Source organism: Buteo buteo, chromosome 25 (assembly GCF_964188355.1).
Source record: "Buteo buteo chromosome 25, bButBut1.hap1.1, whole genome shotgun sequence".
NCBI lineage: Eukaryota > Metazoa > Chordata > Aves > Accipitriformes > Accipitridae > Buteo > Buteo buteo.
This window is the reverse complement of record NC_134195.1, coordinates 65,684-78,611: the sequence shown is the minus strand read 5'-3', so window position 1 is coordinate 78,611 and position 12,928 is coordinate 65,684. Positions and strand designations below refer to the sequence as shown.

Sequence of the window (12,928 nt, the reverse complement as noted above, 5' to 3'; positions counted from 1 at the left end):
TGGAGGGTGCTGGCTGAAATCTGAATATGGGGAGGCCTGGCAGATTGACCATATCACACTCCCACAAACCTGCCAAGCCAAGTGCCATGTGCTTACAATGGTGGAAGCAACCACTGGGTGGCTGGAAACATATCCTGTGCCCCACGCCACTGCCTGGAACACTATCTTGGGCCTTGAAAAGCAATTTCTATGGTGACATGGCACCCCAGAAAGAATTGAGTCAGAGAGCAGGACTCATTTCCAAAACAACCTCATAGACACCTGGGCTAAAGAGCATGGCATTGAGTGAGTATATCACATCCCCTATCATGCACCAGCCTCCGGGACAGTCGAATGGTACAATGGACTGTTAAATAAGACTACATTGAGAGCAATGGCGGAGTGGAACCTTCAAACACTGGGATACACATTTAGCAAAGGCCCCCTGGTTAGTCAACACTAGGCGATCTGCCAATTGGGCTGGCCCTGCCCAAACAGAACTTTTACGTACTGTAGAAGGGGATAAAGTCCCTGTAGTGCACATAAAAAATATGCTGGGGAAAAGAGTCTGGGTCACTCCCACCTCAGGCAAAGGCAAACAAATGAAGAATGAACTTTGATAAAACTGAATGAAGCGCAGTAGTGATGGGACCAGAACTGCCTTCAGCATGCAACAATCCAACACTACCCACCATCCTCCTGCTGCGTCCAATGTCACCTGCTCGTCACACTGCACTGAAGCCCAATCCTGCTCTACCAATTGAGCAGACTTCACACCATCCCTCCTGCCCAGAAAGACTGGTGTGACAGATGAAGCCCAAAGTCATGAACTCAATGGACATTTAAAAGGGACATTTAAATAGACATTTTAAAAGCCCATAGACTAAAGGAATGATATCTGTGTGTATAGGTATCAAAAGATAGGAAAAGTGGTGGTGATTAATTGAAAATGCATCAGGAAGTGTGGGACCTGGACATGATGTAGATGGTATAGAATAAAGGGTGGATGCCGTCCTGGTTTTGGCTGGAATAAAGTTAATTTTCTTCCTAGTAGCTGGTATAGTGCTGTAGTTTGGATTTAGGATGAGAATGATATTGATAACACACTGATGTTTTTAGTGGTTGCTAAGCAGTGTTTATACTAAGTCAAGGACTTTCCAGCTTCTCATACTGCCCTGCCAGTGGAGGCTAGGGGTGCACAAGAAGCTGAGAGGGGACACAGCAAGGAGAGCTGACCCAAAAGAGCCAAAGGGGTATTCCATACCATATGATGTCATGCCCAGTATATAAACCAGGGAAGATGGCCAGAGGACAGTGCAGCTCAGGGATTGGCTGGGCACTGGTCAGCAGGTGGTGAGCAGTTGTATTGTGCATCACTTGTTTTGTATATTCTATTATCATTATTTATTATTTTCCCCTTCCTTTTCTGTCCTATTAAACTGTCTCTATCTCAACACATGAGTTTTACTTTTTTTTCCTCGATTCTCTCCCCCATCCCACTACAGGGGAGGGGAATGAGCAAGTGGCTGCGTGGTACTTAGTTGCCATCCAGGTCCCTATGGTCATCTGATAAGGACATCTAATATACCAACATGCCTCTTTTCTTTCCCTGCTTCACTTCCAACTGACAAGCCCTGCACGAGAAGCCTTGCGTGCGTGCAGGATTAGGAGAGCAGAGTTCTGATGATAGCACAGACGTGAGGAAAGGTGCGCCCACCCCAACTGAGCCCCAGGATCGCCAGGGTATCTCTCACTTGCAGGCTGGACGCTCGCATCTGGTCCACTGGGACGCGGTGTTTCCTGCTGAACAGAGCTGCCCCTCTGGCACAGAGCAGCTTTGGGTCTCTTGTGGCCTGCCTTCAGGCTGTCAGCTGAACCAGGCGTTTGTTTTTTTTTTTTAAATCTCTCGCCGGCATCTGTTGACTGGCTGCTGTCACTCCCGCAACCCTGATGGCACATGCGGACAGATACAGCAGTCCCTGGGGCTTGGTCCAGGGCACCTACCCCAAGTCTGCAGGTTCCCTGTGCTGCTGCTTCTCCTCTCTAGATAATGGGGTGGGGAGGGCAGGGGCAGAAGCGACCACCCGACTTGTCTGTTCTTTGCACTTGACTGCTGTAAACGCTCCAGCCACTCGGGTGCTTTTTGGAACAGAGGCGATGAAGATGGCTGCCCGGGCTGCGAGTGGGGAAAGGGCAGGGCAACGTAAGCCCTGTGCCCCCAGTAAGTAGTTGCCGCCTGTGTCTGGTCTCTCCTGGCCTGAGCTGTCAGTCGTCCCTCATCCAGCCGCGGCTCCGAAGAGGATCGTTACGGGGATGCTCCCACCCGTTGGCCAAAGTCGGTACTGCCGCTCGGAGCCGCGGATGCGCGGTGACGGTCCCACTCTCCACGCTGCCGTCCGACGGTAACGGCAGTGCGATCCTGCGGGCCGGTGCCGCCGCGCTCGTTGCTTCCTCCCGGTGAGGAAACGCCGCTGCCGCCCCACGCGCGCGGTGTGGGCGGGCGCTCGGCGCGCAAAGCGCGGAACTGCAGCGCCGCCGGCACCCCGGGCACGCGCCTCTCGCCGTCCGCTGCTGCTGCCACCTGGCGGCCAAAGTGCGGTACTGCAGCCCGGCGTTCGCGCGCCGGCTCTGAGCCCTCCGGCGCGCCGTCGACGGCCGGCGCATGCGCGGTCCCCGGGAGCAGCGTGGCGGCGCGCAGGGCGCGGGTCCCGGCGGCAGCGGGCGAGCGCCGGGCCCGCGGGCGAGGCGAGCGATCCGCTCCGGCGGGGGCGGTGGCGAGGGGTGCCTCCTGGCCGGCCGGGGCTGGCGGGACGGGAAGCTGCGAAGCGGCCGCCGCGGCAGGCTCCCGGTCCGCCGGAGGCGAGCCGGGCCAGGGCAGCGCCGGGCAGTTCCCCGAGAGCCGATAGAAGGGAAGAGGGGACGGAGGCGGGCACCCCCCCGGCGCGGCCAGCGGGCGCCTCCCCGAGTCGCCGGAGCTCCCCCCCGAGTCGCCGGAGCTCCCCCGGCGCCTTCCCCCGGCCCCGCTCGGCCCGTGCGGTTGCCCCCAGCTCCAGCCCCTCCCCTGAAGCCTGTGCTGTAGCCGCAGGCAGCCCCCGAGCCCTGTCGTGAGGGCAGCAAGCTGGCCCTCCGATGTTCTCGAGTCTCCCTGAACGTGGGTGCCGTTAGCAGCGGCGCGGGGAACGAGCGGCGTCTGCGGAAGCCCCTGCGGAAGGAGGGGCTCCGGCCAGGGTCAAGCTACGGTAATAACGGTCACTGCTGCCTCTTTCCCTCTCCCAGAGGCCACGCTGTGAGTGCGGTTGTCCGCTCGTCCCCGGGGATGCCGTTGACTGCAGCAGCCTCAGGCTCGCGTGGGCTGTCTCTGCCTGGCCTCCCTCTCCTCGCGGCGCGGGAGCACAGAGGGACAGGCGGAGCGCTTGCTGGCTGTGGACGGGAGCTGCTGAAGCTGGAGAGGCCACAGAAAGGTAGAGAAGAAGAAACGGAAGGCCGGCCGGCAGCTGCCTCCTGCTGCAGGCAAGAGAGAGCCTGCCTCTCTGGGTGTGGGAGGATCCCTCCTCATAGTCCACAGCAGGTCAGACCGCCAGGGCCTGTATGCATGACCAGCAGCGCGGTACGGCCACGTAGTGAGCGAGGGAGGCTCCGTGTCTAGGAGGCCTCATCTCATAAAAGCTGCGAGACGCTCGCGTGTTCCATTGTGTGGAGGACAGCCAAGCGACTGGAGTTACAGAAGAGGAAGGGAGGACAGAAGGAGAAAGAAGTGTCTGAGCTGGCAAGGTTTTCTGGCAGCTCCAAGAGTGAGAGCTGTGGTGAGTCCTGGGCCCTCGGGGCCCTGTCACTCCTCTTGTGCATCCTGGTCCCTCCCTCCCTCCCCCTCTCCTGGCTCCCTCTCTTTCCCATGCTTCTGTGATGTTTGGGTTTTGGTGGTTTGGTTTTTTTTTTGTTGGATTTTTTTTTTTTGCTTCCCTGTACTTCTCCTCTTCTGTCTATTTTCTTGTCCTGCTCCCTCTTTCTCTCCCCCTTTCTCTCTCTTGTTTGACTGCGCCCTTTTCTTTTTCTCTCTGCGTTCTTGTCCTGCTCCCTCTCCCGCTTCCTAGCCACTGCCCCCCGTCTTTGTCCTGCAGCCAGTTGCTGTTTTTTCCTTTTCCATCTCCTTGTCCTGATCTGCATCTGCCTCTTTCCCCCCTCCAATTTCTCTGGCCTGTTCCCTGGCATTCTTTTTCTCTCTGCGCCTATACGTGCTGCTCTGTGTCCCTGCCTTCCTATCTCTCTTCTTCCTACTTTCTCTATCCCTTTGTCTTGCTTACTGTTGCTGTTTATTTTTTCCATTCTGTATCTCACTGTCCCCATCTTCCTTCCTGTTCATCTCTTACTCTCTCTGACACTTTGTGCTGCTTCTTGTCCCTTTTTCATTCACCCTCCCTTTCTCTGCAGGGCTCCTGATACCTCTCTTTCTAAATTCCCCAACCCCCTGTGCTTCTCACGGTCTCTGTCTTTCTCTCTCTCTCTCGTTGTCATCGTTCTTGTCTGTCGCTCTGTCTTGCTTCCTGTCCCGTCATTTCTCACTGTATCCCTTTGTCCCGCTCCCTGCTCGTATTCATATTACTCTCTGTCCTGAGGACTGTCCCAGTTTTTCATCTCCGTCCTGCCGCTGTCCTGATTTTTCCTTCTCTGCCATGTTCCCTGTCCCTCTCTCTATCTCTTTTTCTCTGTCGCTGCTGCTTATTTCTCCATCTCTGTCCAGACCCTTCTCCCTTCCCCCCCACCCCACCGTGATGTCCCTCTGCCTTGCTTTCTTTCACAAGACCTTTTCTGTCTTTCTCTGCCCCATTCCCTCTCCCACCCTTTCTAACTGTGTCCCCCTGTCCAGCTAGCTGTCTCTTCTTTCTTTTTTCTGTTCCTCAGTATTTTTTTCTTTTTCCGTATCTCTCCCCTACTGCCCATTGCAGTTGTTTTTTTCCCCTCCAGTGCTGGCCTGCTCTTTGTCCCTTTTGTCTCTCTCTGTCCTTCTGTCGTGCTCCTTGTGTCTGTTTAATCCCTTCATCTCTGTCCTGCAGCCCGTCGCTATTTTTTTTTCTCTTCCGTCCCTTTGTCCTGCTCCCTGTCCTTGTCTCTCTTTCCCTTGGTTCTGCCTCCCGTCCTTTTTTCCTTTCTTGCTCCATCTCTCTGTCTTGCTCCCTATCCCTCCTGCGCTCTCTTTGTTTCTGTGTCCTTCTCCTTGCCTTTCCCCACATTCTCTGTCTTGTTCCCCCTTTGGTTTAATTGTTTTCCAGGTGGCTGGGCCCGTCTACCCGCGGGGGTGCTTTGGCTGGGGGGTTTGGGGTGGGGGCCTGGCCATGCTAGTGATGGTGGGGAAATAAAGCCTGAAACGGCAATCGTGAAGCGACGCCCTGCCTGTGCTGGGGCTGCCCGGCAGAGGCGTGGGGCCGGGCCCTCCGCAGGTCCCGAGCACTCCCCGAAACTGCGCGTGGGGCCCTGGGGGTGCAGGGCTTTGGGGTGGCTACGCTCGGCGTCACCTGTGGGCACTGCAGGGTCAGAAATGGAGTACAAGTCTTCTGTTCTGGGGCTTGAAAACAGTCTCGTGTGGCTGATTTTGGGGCTCGGAAACAGACCGAGCTGTGTGGCTTTGGGCCCAGAAACAGAGGTCTGGTCCTGTGTGTTTGGGCCTTGAGAACAGGCTCAGCAGCCGGGTTTTTTGGCTCCCAAATGGGCCCTGAGTCAGCTGGTGTGGGGGCCAAAAGCAGAAGACGGCTTGGCTGGTTTTGCAGGCGGGTGGGAGGGTGTTGGGGGCTGCGGGGGAAAGCAGAGGTGGGATGGGGGTCTGGTTGTGTCAGACACCGAAGTTCAGGAGTCTGGCACGCAGCAGGCCGAACTCAACATCTGTGATGGTCTGTGGGGGTAAAGGCGCTTTTCAAACCCCACGTGCCATCTTTGAGTCCAGCTCTTCTTTCTATGCTGCTCAGAATAGTTGTTAAGTAATTAATCGCCCAAACTAACGGATATTTACTTGGCGTGTAACTCTGATGTTTAATCCTAATGCTCCAGTTCTGACAGCAGTTGATATGCAACCTTATGGAAAGCCCAGACCGTTGCACGTAGCTGGAGCTTGTAAGGAGAAGCAGCTGAAATCAGCCGGAGCTTCAGTGCGGAGCTGGGGCTTCAAGGAGCCAGAACTGTAGCAAGCGGGAGCTGGAATGAGGCGGGGGGTGTCCGCTGTCTGGAACGTGCATTAGCCAGAGGCAAAAGTACCTGCGGCTGTAACGAGCAGGAGGCGTGATTAGCTGGAGCGTCTTTTCGCTGGAGCGTCCGTCGGCCGGACCGCGCTCCCAGCACGGCCGAAGAGCGGCCGGGCGCAGGCAGGGCTGTCCGCAGCAAGCAGCTCCGAGCAGCAGGGAGGTGAGTTGTCCTTCTGCCAGCGGGGAGCCCGGCCTCTTCCATCGGGGATGCAATCCACGCCACGCTCCCCTCTCTGCGTGGAGGGTCTTGCCCGGTCCGTTCCTGTGGGCAGAAGCGAGGTGGGAGTCCCCCGGCTCTCCTGGGGCAGCCCCCCCTGCAAGGGGGTGCGGGCGAGGTGTCGTCATCCCCTCGGTACCGGGCAAAGGGGAGAGAAACCGGCCGGTGGGAGCTCCTGGGGTTCAGAGCCCTTCCGGCAGAATCCTCCCCTGTCTTTTCACCGTTGGCTGGGTGTGACAAGCAGGTTCATTTCTTTGTCTCCTCTTTTCCCAGTGTCACCTTCCACGTCATACGAAGAAAATCCTGCGTGGTTAATTCCGCTTGCTGCTCAGGTAATCACACGTATCGGGCTAGGGGAGCAGAGAGAAACACTTGCGAGTTCGAGGGCACTACAGATGCTCCACGTTAAACCCACAGAGAAGGCATATTTGCTGCTAGTGCAGAAAAGCTGATGGAAAAATTGCTGTTAACAGATCATGCCTTTTTCCTGAACTGGTCCCTTGATATGTTTTTGTTTCAGGTGAAAGAACGAAATTTCATATCTGGTAAATTCAGAGCTGCCTGTTAGCTTCTTCAGGGTTGAGTGTTTCTCTTCTCTCTGTTCATACTGATTTTATGGGCAAGTTGGAAATAGCCTTTTACTTTTTTATATATAACTGAATTTTTAGGAATATGTGGTGTCTCTGTAGTTCATTTTTGAGCACCTAGATGCCAGCAGAAATGTAATGAGTGAAACATGATGGAAACTGGTACTTAAACTTGATTTTTATTTGATTTTTTTCCCCCCCCATTAAGAGTGTTGATGGCATGTTGTCCCGTGTCACAATCCCCATTCCGTTCAGCGGAGTCTTCAGTCTATGACTTTTAAGTGAAAAAGCTTGTTCTTCCAAAAAAGGACTAGTCATTCCTAGGACCGAGGCATAGACTTGGAGAGTCGCTTAAGTACGTGATCGGAATTAAAGCCAACTTTGAGTTGATGTTGCTGCTGTTGGTCTTTGCTTTCATTGATTTCTCCACCACTCCCTCGTGGTTGGGAGCTCTGAATCGTGTTTTTCAGTCTCTAACACATTTCCACCCCCACCCCCCAAAAAAAGGAGAGGCAGTGTCTAAAAGTTAATTAGTTTCCTCACAAATGCGTGACTAAATAAAATTTGAGTTATGATGATTAAAACCATAAAAATGACACCAGTCTTGCAGATCTGGACTATTTCTGAACAGGCACTCATCACATGCAAAAGTCGTCAGGGTACGGATTACCTGCGCTTCATGCTCTGACAAGACAAAATGCTGAGGCAGGGATGAGCTCTGAAAGAAGAAAAAAAAAAAAAAAAAAGAAGGATACAGGGTCACGGTTTTGTTTTGTTGTTGTTTGTTTTTTAGAGAGTGCAATATTGACTGGTGCCAGCCTGCAGAGCTCTTCTGCTGCCTGACCTCTCCTTCTCTTTCATGGCTGTAATTGTCGTTTGGATAATTGTAGAAGAGCAATTAAGTTACTTGCCTCTGTGAATGTGCTGGTAATACCAGGAAGGGAAATGCTTGAACCAGTAGTGAATAACTGGGCTACGAGTAGAATTTCTGAAGGAAGAACAGCAGCAGCAACAGGAAGCAAATAGCAAGTGACCAAAAACTTGCGTGTCAAACGCATCAAAGCTTTCTTGCCGAATGTTGTTTGGCAATATGTTCCAAATGGCTTTTTTTGGTAAACGTAAATTCTCAGGAAGTTCAGGGCTGTGTGTGGCAAAACGTGTCCCTCTGCATACGCATCCTGCTATGTAAATAGCATGGATCAATGGCAAGTCCAGTGGCAGGGCTGCTGTTCCCTGCTCTCGACGTTGCCGTAGTAGTGTTGCGGTATTTAGACCTTAACGGACGGGCTGAGGAATGGAAGGAGAATGCCCGTTTTCTGTAAGGGCTCAGAATGCCGACCCTTTTCTCTGCCTGCCTCTCCCTATGCGTGAGATGAAGCTGTTTTATTTTTCTCCCTTGTTCCTGGTCTAAATATTTCTGGAGCTGTTGCTGCTGTGGGTTTTACTGCATTTTTGTAGCGTTCTAGCGATGGGTCATTTCTACTGTGGCGAAGCATCGAGATACGGTTTTTGGTTTAAAGCGTCAGAAACTATGTTCACCGAAACCAGTAACTCGTGGCGCAGGTGAAACCGATCTGGCGCGTGCAGCTGTGCTCGCAGGGATGCTCGGTGGCTCCTCATCAAAACGGCAGGCTGTGTGCGTGGACATCCGTAGGGTCGCGCTCTGGGTCCGAGAGCGTTAGCGTATTTTTGCTGTTGGAAGATGGAATGGAGCGTGTGCCTGTTAAATCTCAGGGCGGTCAAAAGCTAGGAGGGACCCTGAGCGGGTTTGGTGGCACAACTGTGGTTTTAAAAGATCTTGACCGTTTGGAGCAACGGCCTGGAAAAAAATCATTCCTTTTTTGCTACGAGACAGTTCACAAGGACAGATGTGTTGCTGTGCTCTTTAGCAAAAAAACTCAACTTGGGACGTATAGGGTGATGAAGCCTTGGCTATACTAAGGCTTGAGAAAATGTAGGTAGGTCTCTATGTCTGTCACCTGCATGTATCTAGGAAAGTGAGTTCTGGTGAAAGTAAAGTTGCCAATGAGTCAAAAAAGAAAGGAAAAAAAAAAAGGCATGGTTGTCTGAAAAATGCAAAAGCTCTAGTGGCCTGTGTCAACAACTGTACCGAAGATGACGCAAAAATACTTTTTCCTCCGCTCAGTCGTACTGTCTTCACAAACCTTCACAAAAAAAAGGTGTCTTTGGATTCCTACCCAGCTTTGTGCTAATTTTTTTTTTCTTCTCTCAGCTGGATGTCAGCTGGCACCGTTTCGCTGTGGTTGCCCTTTCTTCTGCCATGACGGTACGACACAGATGGAAAGATTCCGTAGTGGCCTGCAAGTACAAGGTACGCCTACGATGTGTGTCTGCATTTTTCCAAAGGTACTTGCAGTATGGACTTTAACATTGAGAGTGTGCCAACTCTCTTTCTACATTTTTTTACATGAAATATTTTAACACAAATAATAAAAATAAGTTCTGTTCTGGAGCATGTTACACCTATACGAAGTTTACTTCCCTCAGTTTATTTTCTCTTCCTGAAAGCATAATCTTCTGTTTCTGTGTGCTTGCTAGTAAATGATACTGTGAAACTAATTTTGTACTAAAAGAGGGAAGAAACTGTTCATAAGAGTTCAGCTGTTCAGAAGAAACAGACTTTGTTTTCATGATAAAACCTTTATGCTTTTACAGCCAATGAGTTTTTTTAAAATATCATACAGTAGTACTCAAAAACGTTACTGAGATAATTAGCATCTGTACTAAAAGCAATTAAGGTCAAAGAAGAGACGTTGACAAAACAGGACAAATGGGCGTTGCATCTGTGTGTTTTCCAGGCTTTCCCAGGAAGCATTAGCAGCCTTGTAACTAGTGACAGTGAGTCCTGAGGTGTTTTTGATGAGTTACTGCTTCAGTAATGTATTTTTTCCTTTAACCTACAGTGTGTAATTTTGACTTCAGTTGGAAAGAGATTTTCCAAAATGGAAGTCTTTCTCACTCAAAGAAATTTTGTTTTATGAACTTCCCATCAGAGTGGATCTTCAGAGGTGATCGACTTGACAGTAGAAGTCATCAGTAACAAGACTTTTCACTCTCTTTAAAAAAAGAAAAAAAAGTCAATTTCCTTCTAAAGACCCAAGCACAGCCCATCTTCCTAAAGCTGATAGCATCACTGGTCTTTGGTTTCTCAGTTGTAACAGTCGAGATAACATGAAAACGTGTTGCTCTGCATGCTTCAGTACTGCCAAAAGCATTAGGTAATCCGCCAGTCCTTTTTGGTAGTCTGAGGTATTGCAGCACTGGGGATTTTACAAATTGACTTGCATTGTTTAAACTGCAACTGCCAAATAGCTGTAGTATATGATTTGTTAGGTGTATGTAAGCAGTTAGGTATTTTTCTAAACGTTTAAAAAGAGAGGCAACTGAATGTTATGGGTTTTTTTTCCTGATGTTTTGACGGAGTGCTCTGAAGTACTTTCTGTCTGGCTTTCAATGGTGCGTTTCCCTGGCAGTTCAGTAGCACCTCTCGGGCAGCTCAGCTGGCCAGGTGTCCCTCCGCGTTATGCAACACGCACAAAAACCCCTAGTCACATTATAACTGTGTACTTTGGAGATAGGTAATTTAATGGTATGAATTCAGAGCTGTGCAAGTTAAGGTAATGGAAAAGGAAAATCAAATACTTTTATAGTATAAGTATTTTTATTGGACGTATATAAACGTGGACACCTTTTTAGTGTAAAGTGAATTATTGAGATTTATTCTTTATTTTTCATTTTGCTCTTTGAAGTTTTCTACTTCACTTTCAGCTTTATTCACCAAACGAGCAAGATGCAAAGCAGCAGCAGCAGCAGCGCAAGGGCTGTAGCTGTTGTGGTGGATCCGTAGGCATAGATTCTGATTGTGTGCGACCTCGTCCCGCAGCCTCCCAGGGTTATCTCCCTGCAGCAGTGCTGTAAGGAAGGGAGGAGACATTTTCCAACACCGGCAAGAGTGTTTACTTGTATGCTAAGAAGGTGTTCAAGATGGTATCAATTAGCCTAAATGCTGATTTTAAGTGTTCAAATCGCTCTTAACTTTTAAAGGAGGTGGTGTATTTCGAGCTGACCTGTTTACCTGGAATCCTCCTTTAGCTCAGCGACTCTTCTTGTGCACCCCCAGCCTCTGCTGGCAGGGCGGTATGAGAAGCTGGAAGGTCCTTGACTTAGTATAAACACTGCTTAGCAACAACTACAGCATCGGTGTGTTGTCAACATTATTCTCATCCTAACTCCAAGATGGCCCTGTACCAACTACTCAGAAGAAAATTAACTTTATTCCAGCCAAAACCAGGACAACCCCAAACCCCCTGATTCTGGGTCTGCAACGGAAAAAAACAAACGAATTTGGGACTCCTGGGAAAGCCAAATCCGCCTGGATTTGTGCAGCTAGAAAGCAAAAAACCCGCCCCATTTTCATGCACAAAACCACAACCAAAAGATCACCCCTTTATATGTTGTGGAAAAGCACTGAAACACACCCCAAACTGAGTATTTTGAAAAAGCAAAAAACTCCCTAGTTTGGGGAAGATTGGGGGTGAAGCACAGGCAGTTTGTGGGGCATTGCTGGGGGTCCTCCCAGTGTGGATTATCTGGTGTGGATTCTCTGTTAAGGGTTATCCCAGCTGAGTTACCTGCTGTGGATCATCCTGGGTGGACTCCCTGGGGTAGGTCATCCCCACCCGTGTCCCCCCATGCACCTCTGTACCCTCACCTACCCTCTCCCTGGCGTGTGTTTCTCCCCCATATGCCCCCCGCTGCTCCAGCCCGCCCCCTTCACCCATTCGAGTTTTTAACCCACACGACTTGTTTCCCCCTGCATCCCCTGCTCTCCTATCTCCTGGCCCCCCACCCTGCTTCCTTTCCCTCCTCCATATTCCACACACCACCACCCCCCATCATCCATCAGGCTCCAGACCCCTGGCATGCTGCCTGCACTCCATTCTCTGTCATTTTTTTTCTTCTTTTCCTTACAAGTTGTTGTTGTTGTTGTTTCTTTTTAATGATTAAACTGTTTTCGTTTCAAGTCATGAGTTTTCTCACTTTCGCCCTTCCGGTTGTCTCCCCATCCCACTGGGGGCGGGGGAGCGAGTGAGCGGTCGCGTGGGGCTTCATTGCATTAAACCACGACACGAGGTGAGTTGCAAGCCCTGCCTGGCTAATGCTGGAGGCTCTCTATGTTCGTCCTGCCATCTTGACGGGCCGTCCTTGTTCTTCATTGCCGCTTTATAGCGAGCGCCTCTCGCTCTGTAAGCGGCAGTACTGGGGCCGTGCAGGTACAGCGTGTTGCAGGCAGCAAAGGGCAACTGTGTCGCTTGCTGGCAGGAGCAGCAAGGAGTGCAGAGCCACGCTTCTGTAGGGAGCAAAGATGGAACCTCGAGGGCTCTATGGTCCTCTGCTGAGGACATTAATATCCTGACACGCCTCTTTGTTTTCCCTGCCTCACATCTAATTACTTTGCATGCTGGAGGGCAGGGCGGTAAGTAACACTGTGCAGCGTCTCTTCGATAAGAGACAAGCCCCGCACAAGAAGCCTTGCGTGCGTGCAGGATTAGGAGAGCAGAGTTCTGATGGCACAGAGGTGAGGAAAGGTGCGCCCACCCCAGCTGAGCCCCAGGGTCGCCAGGGTATCGCTCGCTTGCAGGTGGGCCGCTGGCATCTGGTGCGCTGGGACGCGGTGTTTCCTGCTGAACAGAGCTGCCCCTCTGGCACAGAGCAGCTTTGGGTCTCTTGTGGCCTGCCTTCAGGCTGTCAGCTGAACCAGGCGTTTGTTTTTTTTTTAAATCTCTCGCCAGCATCTGTTGACTGGCTGCTGTCACTCCCGCAACCCTGATGGCACATGCGGACAGATACAGCAGTCCCTGGGGCTTGGCCCAGGGCACCTACCCCAAGTCTGC

At 51.4% G+C, this 12,928-nt stretch overlaps 1 long non-coding RNA gene across 3 annotated transcripts; it reads left to right on the top strand.

Annotated features, from left to right (window-relative positions):
- Positions 1 to 2,642: 2,642 nt before the first annotated feature.
- Positions 2,643 to 12,201, top strand: LOC142044668 (uncharacterized). Of its 3 annotated transcripts, none has more exons than XR_012654386.1 (6): positions 2,643 to 2,724; positions 3,256 to 3,782; positions 6,019 to 6,369; positions 6,700 to 6,758; positions 9,247 to 9,345; positions 9,938 to 12,201. It is a non-coding gene; the product is annotated as an uncharacterized LOC142044668 (long non-coding RNA). The 3 variants fall into 3 exon arrangements; XR_012654385.1 differs by having other exon boundaries at positions 10,803 to 12,160; XR_012654384.1 differs by lacking the exon at positions 9,938 to 12,201 and having other exon boundaries at positions 9,247 to 9,506.
- The last annotated feature ends 727 nt before the right edge of the window (positions 12,202 to 12,928 follow it).